This window comes from Varroa destructor, unplaced genomic scaffold (genome assembly GCF_002443255.2).
Source record: "Varroa destructor unplaced genomic scaffold, Vdes_3.0 BEIS01000001.1, whole genome shotgun sequence".
Lineage (NCBI taxonomy): Eukaryota > Metazoa > Arthropoda > Arachnida > Mesostigmata > Varroidae > Varroa > Varroa destructor.
Window position 1 is genome coordinate 58,521,339 of NW_019211454.1, and position 11,059 is coordinate 58,532,397.

The following is an 11,059-nucleotide window of genomic DNA, read 5'->3' on the forward strand; positions in this document are numbered from 1 at the left end:
TAGGTACTATTCGCCTCATAGCGAACGTTGAACCATTGAACCATTACCATTGAAACCAACATTTTACACCAGGTTCCAAAACCTTAAATTTATTTATTAATTATTTAATAATGTCACATATCTAGGTGACTTCTTGGATGATGCCAAGGTCGTATTCCGCATGCACAAAACCTCTCGGTGCTTAAAACGGTCTGGCGTTCCCTTTTGTACCAACGTAATCACCATTAAATTGTTGGTTGTGCCGTGATGGGCGTAGCCCAAGAAGGTGAAGCAACTGTTTCTTTTATCAAAAACCGATGGATCCCCATTTGTTCATTGGAGCCGTTAAATTCATGCAAGGAAAATGTAAAAAAGTTATTTGACCCTCGATTTATAACATTAATAACCTCTAAGAACGTTCGTTTTTTTGTTTATATCTGCATATATACAGATTGAATTAAATATATCTAGCGTTTACGCGAAATGTCTGCATGGTTTAAATGAATCAGCAATAGTTTGTATTATGTCTTTTGGTTTACTTATAGGGTGTTTCTTAATAATTTGTGTTGTTATATCCACGTATAGTTCGTTACGTATTTAAGCTGCGTCACGTTACCAAGTTTAGATACAAAATAAATCAGCCTGCCGCATGATTGCTTCTGAAACGATATAAACATATCGTTTTCGCATACCTATTTAAACGGCCTTCTGAGCTTTCGAACCGTACTCTCCCTTATCGACCTTACGTTAACAAAAAGAACACAATGGCCCAGTCGGTACCGTAGAATCAACGACCAGGCAATCAGTTATCGTTCTCGCAGACACACAGATAGACTCGCCTTTAGTCCACTTCTTGCCTCGAAAGAGTTTATTCACCCTCGATAAGGAAATCCATTATATATATATATATATAGTGAGTGATCATAGCTTTACAGATGGAATTATTCCCACATAACAACTATGGCGTGAATCCTTCCTGTTGTCACCTCTGCGTTTGTTGAACCTCATGTTTAATGTCCCACACAATTTTCTGGTGCCTACTTTTTAAATTAAACCAGTATGTCGATGAGAATGTGCAAATAGTTTGTTGGTGACCGATGATTCAAATTGAATCTAGCTACCGTTGGGAACAAGTTACTTCTCCTTTTGTGAGTAGGCATTGAATTTGTTTCGTGCATACGTTTTTAGATATCCAGATAGGTTACTTTTGGAGTATCTCTGGTCAGGACGTCTACAGGATAAACTAGCCCTTCGGTAGCCGTACTCTTAAAGCAATTGCTTCTAATGTTGTATTTGAGTTCGTAAGTTTAGCTGTATTCAAGTGAACTTAGCGAGATAAACAGGAACAGAATTTATTAATTTATTAAAAAAATCCCGGCCAGCAGGAGTATAGCAATAGCGTCATTTTCGCTACGGACAGTGCGATAAAAAAATGTACTAGACTTAAATCGAAAACGGACTAAACCAGAGCAAGTATAAAGTATACCAGGAATTGCACTAAAGATTGTCTAAGTTGCGCTGCAAACTAGAAAATAATGAAAAACTTAATGTTGTGGGAGCCATCGTCGTAGTTTTATATGGTGCACAATTGCAAATTGTATTGCTTTCATAGATATACAGTCATTTTATTATCTGTTCTTTGCTAAAGAATCGTAATGTCCTACAATGATAAAGGCTCAGCCTATTAACTGTGCGAATAAACTTAACAAAAAACATTGATTCCATTTTCACCACAAAGCCTTCCATAATGTTGTTGTCTAGTAGAAAAGATAACATCGTAATTTCACTTTTTCAGCATACGACGTTGGCCTATTTTGGCCGTCTAGGTTAATGGTACTATTCTGGCGGCCTTCAGCAGCGGCAGTTATCGTTTTGAAGCGATAGTATTGCGATGCTAATGCAGAAGTCATTGAGCATCACACAGATACCCTAGTGCAAAGAATTCAGCAAAAGGCAGCTTTCCTTCGCCGACGCAACGATATCAACCTTGTACAGGTGCAAGACTCGAGGGAGGGACGTGCCGCTCATATAGCGAGCTGTAGAAGTTTACTTAAATTGGAGGAGATACAAAAAAAAAGCGAAATAATGGTACAGCATGAGCGAAAGGAGAGGCAAAGAAGGAAGGCATTGTTTGGTGTGGTTTTTGTATCAATCATAGATGACGATCCGAGCTTGTGGCACTGTGGATTCTGAAAACCGTCTTTTGGGTGTACTCAAGCTACGTGCCTCTGATACGGTGTAGCGGAAAAACCTAACCAAGGTAGTGGGTACCGAGACGGGGATAAGCAGTGCTGGGGATTGGTCAGATTTCTCAGCCAGACAGAATCTAATTTCCCTAATCCGCGATAGAGGCTGGAGAGCAGTTGGCGACCAGCAGGTCGGTTTACGACAGGCAACGCGAGGGCCTGACCAAAGATCTTATGCACCTGTGTCCTGGCTGCTTCAAGTAGTTCTTGCTCGATCTTGCACATTTGCCGGAACAAGCACAAGCGGTAAGCCGTTGGCAATGTCGATACGTTATTCGGATGCACTGCAGGCAGGCCGTGGTGCCAATTATCCCTTCTTTACCTGCATCTGCATGGGCTGTTTTGCAGGCCTCGCCACGGAAAATAACATTCCAAATATATTCTCAATACCTACCTGAAATGAACACTTATAATGTGCCGATTAGACGGCTATAACCTTAATTGGTTTGGTTAGCGCATTGTTAACAAGTTTAATTCTCAATAGATCCACAAAATAATACTAACTTGTTTCGATGCACCATGTCGCCTGAACTTATTTAAGCCAATGTTTGAGAGAAACATTCTAACGTCTGGTAAAACTGTTTTTGGAATCGAGTTGGTCCGACAAAATTTGAGTTCATAGGAAATTTCGTACATCTTTATTTTCAAAGCCACCAATTGTAGATCTGTCTTGAGTACTTCAGTTGGGATCGCGAAAGGCCATCTTATATTGTAAGAGAAAAGCAATATTTCCAGCAATTATGTGGGCTTGATAAACGTATCGATAATAAAATACCAGGAGTTATCGTCCAATCTTCTGACCGATAGGCGAAAAGCTGTACCAGGTAAACATAAATGTCTACTATGTATAGGCTGCTCCAAAAAATGCATACAGTGCTTATCACTTTATTACAGCCTCCATTTAATTAGATATTTATTCATAATTTATAAATTAATTTTATAAAATGAAAAGGAACATGTATAACTTTTCCTTATACTGCAGATCTTCTAAATTGTGACCGTTCTGGTCAGTATACTACTGCTAATAGTCAACAACTAATAATCTGTAGACTTCAACAAACGTTTCATTCGGTGCAATGACGCATTATTGCTGAAATGGGCGTTTAAATCTTCCTCAGTCGTCTGCTTCTTCCTGAGTCGTAGACTTTATCGTAAAGTACCACCAGTTAGCGGGGAATGGATAGCGTATTCTGTGGACCCCCTTATTTTGTTTGTTTTGTTTATTTTGTTTGCTCTGTTTTATTTGAAATGAAATTTGTTATCTCGAATATGTGGTAAAACAGATTCTTGGGATAAATTCAAGCGATTGATACCAGTTTACCGTAAAAAAAGAACGGTCTAATTAATTCTTTCTTTGAAATCCCGCCCTATACACTGCGACTTTTAGCATGGTATTACCTTGTTATGTATGGATTTACATTTACTCCAAAATTTCAACTGCGTCGATTACTTCCATGTGGCTTCATTGCTCCACATGATCCTCCTTGAAAATTGCACACCCCGTTTGCATTTTTCCATAACCATGCGCCAAATTTCTTTCTTCTATGTCCCGGGTTTCCTCTGTTGATGGTATGTGTCATTGTTGTAATGATAGACGTAATTTATCATCTATAGCGTCTTAAAATGCGATGATCTCTTGATAGCAAGCTTACGACTTAATGTTCTCATAGATTCTTGGGATGCCCTCTTGAGTGGTGAAGCTCGCTGATGGTTTTGGCCTTCCGGGACGCTGTCTATGAATATCCTCACTCGAAACTTATTTTTCGTCCAATTAACTGTAAGCTGTGTCGCGCATGTTGCACTAGAGTTTGCATAAACCTAGGTACAGATAGAAACACAGGACTGGATGCGCGTCTTTAAAACCCTTTATTGTAAAAATGTAATCGTAAAGATATATTGCATGGTGAAGTTTGTTGAGCCTAAATAGGTCTTCGTCGAACGTTCAATTAAGATCCTACAAGTAATAAATACCCGTGTACAAGTGTCTCCTGCCTTCAGCTGGTGCACTCTTAAATATTCTTGAGTTTCAATTTGACGAGCAGCTGTGTACATATTCAACTTTTTGTCAATTCATGTATTGCTGTTCCACTGTTTCAAGTGTGATTTAAGCCAATCCAAGCAATAAGGTCGGCTGAGTGAAGTAGGTATCTTGCATTGCCGGCTCCACAATAAAGCATTCGCTTTAAAGACGGCTCGGCAAATATTCCTCTGATGAACGCATGAGGACCCGCCCGTTTAGCCAGTGCCCTTTCTGCGCGATCGACTCTTATCGATGATGTCTCTTGCAAAGGTCACTGAATGCTTTCTTCAGGTAATTCCCGACTTACATCCCGTTTGCAACATATCTATTAAATGGCATATACATATTCGGCCGTAAATGGACAATTAGTTGAAAATTGGCCATTTCTCGCCACATTTTTCCGATGCGCTTCGCAAGACGGGATTTTGTGTAGACAAAAATACTTGTTTTTTAGGGAAATTAGTTACTGGGTTGACATTTAACCATGTCTTCTGAGAGTAATTGTGACGTTTCGAGCTGAACTGACGAAGGCTGAGAATGTGATGGTTTCTTCTGTGTCATATATTGCAGTAATACTTTGCCGCGCTGGTCGCTAATATCATGACGGTAATATCGTGAAGAGCTGTTTATCGACACGCATCATTTTTTATGGCTAAGGGAACTGTTATAAAGTGCGATTCGTCTGCACAGAGCCGCAAATAGCATTCCTTGAAAAGACCTCACATAAATTTCTTTTTCTATTTGGGCTCGCTTCAGACCTTTCCTTGTTTCGCCCGAGCAGACAGTAGCGAAGCACGACCCCACCTCTTTCTATCACATTAAGACCTATTATCTGTCTTTTTATTTTTTTTTTTCAATTGAAATAAACGAATTGACAAAAATGTCAACGATGGACGGACGCGAAGGGCTGGTGGCGCATGAGTGAGTGACATCGGTGACCGCCAAGGCCATGCTGCTAATACGCGACGCTGACGATGCGGCAATGACAATATTACGGACTCATTCGAAGCGTTGTTGAGCTAGCATGTAGTACCAACGATAAGTGACTCTCTGTATGCCGTGTCACCAGAACGAGCAAACAGTCTCCGAAAGGCAAAGCTATAGTGAGCGCATTTTTCCAAGCGATGACTTAGATTAGGGTGAGCAGTGTATGGATACTATCAGAGGAAAATGAAAGTCCTTACAATGTATACGATCCTTCAAGTTGAAAATGAGTTTGCAGTAATGAAACGGTAAGAACTTCAAAGTAGCCCGATACTAGTTCTATCTCGCCTGTTATTCATATTTAATTAAAGGCATTTTCTATTTACTAAAGTTTTTATGTTACCGCATTTCAGCGACCGGAGGTATCTCCTACATTCGATGTAGAAAATGCTATGAAAGAAATGGAACATGGATTTTGGGCGACTGAAGAAGCTAAAGGCTTCCAGTTAGGGATTTTTGACACCTAAGCTAATTAAGAGAAACATAGGTTCAATTCATTCTATCATATATTAGTAAGCAAGTAATAGGAAGAAAGAGATCGCTTACCTATGATGATAAGCGGTATTTTCAAGCGATTGCAGTTGTGTAAGGTGGGTTCTATTTCGTTGTTGTTGTTTCGATGGTGTCCTGGCATTCAGCTAAGATGTTGTTGCACTATTATATAAGGGTTACGCATTGACAACAAAAACTCCCATTAATACTTATATTAACATAGTACGTCAACGGCTACCTCACATTCGAAGGAAAAAGCAGGTGTTGTATGATAGTCCAGTCGTCACCTTCGCTCGCATTACCTCTATTTTGCTTTTTTATGCACCCTCTCACAAGCTCTACCTGTACTTACATACAATTAAAAATAACATTAAAAAAATAGTTCCTTAAAAGTGGTCTTTCCAAAATCGGTGCAGATTATTATGGAACAGCACAACGTAGTTTCCAGGATTTCACTACGAAACACTTACCGTTTGCAGTCGATGGTTTGAAGCGTTACTTTGTGGCGGTTTTGCCGCTGCAAACGCTTCCTAAACAGTTAGAAATCGGTTTTTTGGTTAGTGCGCTCATGGCCTGCATAGGATGTGACGCGCCCTCTCCTACACAAAGCTAAACTATTTTCTGCGCTGGTATAGGACGAAATTAGAGGTTTCAAAAGGACAGAATGGGTTGTAGAGAAGGACCAAAAACAACAAAAGATAATATGTTTTATTCCAAGTAGCACAGCACTTGAATTTATTGCGTGTTTAGTATTCAATGGACATGTCAGTCCAAACATTTATTTAATAAAGTATATGCTTATCGAACGATTTATCGCTGTTTAAGGTTCGTTGCACGTTGACTAGAGTCCTACGTTAGTACGATGTTATGTTAGCCCTAACCTTAGGTTAAGTATAACTCCTCTAGTGGCGCTAGTAAAACCTACTGACGTCGCCTTTAGCTGGAACTATGGCCCAACTTTAAGCGCCATACAGATCGCGACAGAGGACCTAAGCGTAGATTGCTATGATATGAGAAAGCGATATAATCATATTATTTCCGCGTTCTCTGTCTAGTCCGTTTGGGCGAGATAGAAAGGCTTGTAGTTGTAAACCTTGCGCCCTATGCTGTTTGACAAACAACGTCGACCCTCGATAATTAGCGCTACATACGCAAAAGTGTACTGCTGATTACCTAACGCACAACACTTTACAATTGTATGTAAATATGTGGGCACCCAGAAAAACAGACTCAATAAAATCAATTTAGCCATACTTTACCGGGCACGCTCTTGTGGAAGTTTCCAGCAAGGGCTTTCTTCGAATTTTTAAATAATTAGAGAAAAATATAATTAGAAATGCAGAACCCTTTAGGTGCAGTATTTTTAAAAAGTACCGCATATGGCATATAAATACCATAAATGTTATTTTGAAATATACATATCAGAACTAGAATACTCTGCATGTTGATTTTAAGTGAGCGGACGCCATTCCAGCGCTGCATATTTTCCCGATGTCGACAAACTTTATTCAATTCTAACATTTGTTCACGTGCTGATTTGTTGAAATCTATTTTTTATTTCGCTTGACATTCTATATTTATTGTTTCATTTATTTTCTACAATTTACAATTGGATCGTACGGGTAGGTACTCGTGGCAAATAAACGCTCCCCTTTCCTGATCCTAAAGGTAACTTTGCTATACAAGAATAGTGAACATGGCAGGTACCATCAAAACGTGCGAAATAAGAGCTCAAGTCCTTGGTATTTAGCTGGAACAAGCAGCATTTGCCATGGCCACACTTGGAAACGATTACTATTTACCAATACGCATTCGCACTGCTTGTAGGGGCACATTTTTGCGCCCAATTTACCTAGGCAATTGACTCTAGCGTTGAAAGCTCTTGCAAGCATCACCCGAAAGAAGCTCAATCGTTGCTTAACTTCCACGATATCTAAATCACATGACCGTTTCTAGCAGCGTTACATTATTCTATATATATATAGCAGATGTACGGTCCCTTCGTATTAAACAACGTAATTTTAAACATTATTTTCGTTAGCGATAGTTGATCACCAGGCATATTTGTGTGACTAACCCAAATACGTTCGTCTGTTATTCGGTTATAAATAAAAGCTGCTCGAACGAGCTCAATTCTGTTCTCTGTTGTTGCTTATTGGAAAACGTTCATTTTGCCTTATGAACGCCTTGTAAGCAGATATCTCGGCAAATCAGATAAACGTTTTTTACGTGATTGATAGGAAACGAGCGTGTTTATCAAGGCGAACACATTGCGAAGGTGTTTTGGTTCGGAAACACAATCCGATACGTTGTCCTGTCGTTATTGCATCGAGCTACACGTTTTGTAATAGAGTGACGGAAAAGTTGGGATGGCACACCTCTGCACACGATGCTCAGTACTGGAACGTTGGCTATGACTTGCTTAAACGGTCATTTCCAGCCTGTGCCGTAACGCATGCGTCCTCCAAAAGAACTAGCATAGGAACGAAAGTTACAGACGAAATTACATCTGTGACGTGCTACAAACCGATAGCTCGGCCCGGTTGTCAGTCGCGTCCTTGAAGGTACGTAGCAGTATCGAACATACGTACTGGATGTAACAGATTCTAATGTAAAGTTAATTTTTATAACGTTAGCTGTGTAGCTTAAGTAATGATACTAAGTTCAACGGCATCCTTATCGGCATGTGCTCTCCACGTATAGAGGTCGACAGTACAGATCGTAATTTCTCAGATTGTTGAAAAAGGCTGAAGAATAAATATGCAACAAAAAAGGCATGTATCTTTTGAGACGAAAGTTCAATCCGTGACCTCCAACTTCACTGCGAGAGACCTCGCTCTCGATTGCTGAATGTTATAGTCAAAAATTCGGAAGTTGTAACGGTGATTTTAAGCTTACTAAGGATTGAATGCATTGCTAAAGCAATAGTATTAAAGTATGCTTTTAGTCTGTCGTCTTCGGTATGGGACCCCAAAACGAGATTCCCTTAAAACTCTATGAATTTATTTCTACGTTTAGATGCCTATATAAAGTTACATTCACAAAGGTATAATAACTGTGCCTGTCTACTGCGCTATAATATCATATCTGTGCTTATTCCCTCTCGGTGTAGGGGTCTAAATAGCTAATATCAGGCTCAGTTGTTTTGTAGCCTCAGATAGCAAGAAAGCTTACTGTGCCTCAGTCGCCTGCTTAGGCTGCACGAATAAAACTAATTAAGGGAGAAACAGCGTGGTTCCTTTGGCGATTGTACAATTTCTCTTTGTTACGTTTCTTATCGTTACGGATCCATACAGTGGATTTTACAGATATCATCTACCTATTCCAGTGGAAGTAGATATAGCTGAGAGTCGTAGATAATATGCGTCACGCAGATCCTCTTTCCAATTATATAATTATTATCTGAACTCAAACATTATGTTAAATTTAAAATAAGGAGCCTCCTCTGGGTTTCATGTACGTGACATATATTATCAAGTGCCAAAACGAGTTTTCAAAGCTAATTCCACTTGGGATTTCTGTCACACCTTTTAATGGCTCGCTAGAGGCAGTCAGCGTGTTCACTTTAAACGTGTCACCACGTGCCGACCTTTTTAAGGAACCGTTCTTGATTTGACTTGACTCGTAGCATCTTGCTTGAACCGTGTAAATAAACTGGAGACGCGCTGCTAACGACCTGGTCGGCCTTCCGTACGCGCGGCTGGTCTTTTCATTTTATTAAATAATAAATATTCTTTTAGATTAATTAAATAGGGTAAACTGAACCGACTTCTAATATTAGAAATTTCTTCGTGCGTTGAGGATTGCTTGTCGTTGCTCATTTAGGCAATGAGTAATGTTACTGAGATTCTACCTAGCCCAATCTTAACTGATTTACATTATGGTGTATATCTTGTATTGGAGCTAGGCCGCAATGACTTAATCATACCTGGCAAACCTAAACCTAAGCAATGTGTGCAGCCCCTGAGAATGCATGATAACGTTTCTACTTTCTTGGGCGTTTGTCATTTTTACCTTTATCAATTATATCTAACCGCAATTATATATAAATACTAAGCGTCTTTTATAAAAAGCAGAATTCCAGTAAGCGTTCACCATTAGGTTTCAACAACAAAAAGTGTAATTTAGCGTTGCATTTATTGGTAGTTTTCTATAGTTAGGCAAAGTGAACTGAATACACTTGTCTGTGTAATCTACGGGGGAGCCCAGACTGCACTAGCCGTGTCCTTGATAGTCCCGTGCCCAGTTTGTCCGTTCTTTTCGTCTGCCACCTTTGTTACCGAAAAAGATGAATCTACAGTACCTTTGTTCGAGTAGTCTACACCAGCCTGGGAGACGTGAGAAGTTTTAAAGTGCCCGCTGGATGTATATAGAACGACCGTTACAAGGTATTCTTTCTGGAATTTACTATAACAATGACTTCTTATCATAAATCATACAACTTTTAACAAAATATTAAACATTTTCAGGGTATCATGTATTTCTAAAAGCGTGTAAATTATAAAAATCTAAACATAGATATGCTTTGAAAATAAACATTTCAAATTTAGATAAAAGTTGAACGAAAGATTTTTTTATCGCAAAATCAGATTCCTACTAAAATTGTCAACAAAAACTGTAATTTTTCATGATCAAATTTTTAAATGTTTAAAGTCCTGCCAAGAGGGCTACTGGCAGTTGACATTATTATGCCCCACTATACAATTACTCATTGAAGATCAGACGATCTACCCACAAAAAACAAAGGAAAAATGTCGTCCCTGATAAGCGTACGGAGCTTGTATTAGCCACTTGCATCAATGGCAGCTCTTCGCGAAGCTTGCTATTTTAGCACAACAGCGGCAAGTTCCATTTTTCTCGGGCAAAATTCAAACGGACAGTTCGATCGACGGAGGTGTGAGAAGAACTTCATTTTTAAAAGATAATAGCCGAATGTGAGATACCAGAATTTATCGGTAAACAAGATGAAAATATAGACGTGCCTATAGCTGTCCAATGTCGGCCTTAAAGAGTGCATCTGTTAGAACTTCCCAAAGAATAGACGTTATCCGAGTGTTGGCGGGCGGCCGACAAAAGTCCGTACAGGATAGCACAGCACATATTTAGACTTCTAACGATTTTCGACGTTAGGCTCCCTTTACGTGCCTGTCATTCCTATGGCTCACGTATGTACAACTACAACAATTTTTCTTCATTAGATTTTTTTTTACTAGGCAATTCTTTCGTCCGAATAGCCGTTTCCTTAGGTGACACAACTGGCCATATCAACGATGTGGTAGAATTTACCATCGTTGTTAGCGGGATGACCTAAACGGCTAAATATCTGGCCTGAGGAGCT

The 11,059-nt window shown here is 39.5% G+C and overlaps 1 long non-coding RNA gene across 1 annotated transcript; it reads right to left on the bottom strand.

Annotated features, from left to right (window-relative positions):
• Positions 1-3,676: 3,676 nt before the first annotated feature.
• LOC111250748 (uncharacterized) lies at positions 3,677-6,330 on the bottom strand. The gene is made up of 3 exons (XR_002673498.2): positions 6,192-6,330; positions 5,776-5,883; positions 3,677-5,402 (listed from the first exon to the last, which is right to left on the bottom strand). It is a non-coding gene; the product is annotated as an uncharacterized LOC111250748 (long non-coding RNA).
• Positions 6,331-11,059: the final 4,729 nt, after the last annotated feature.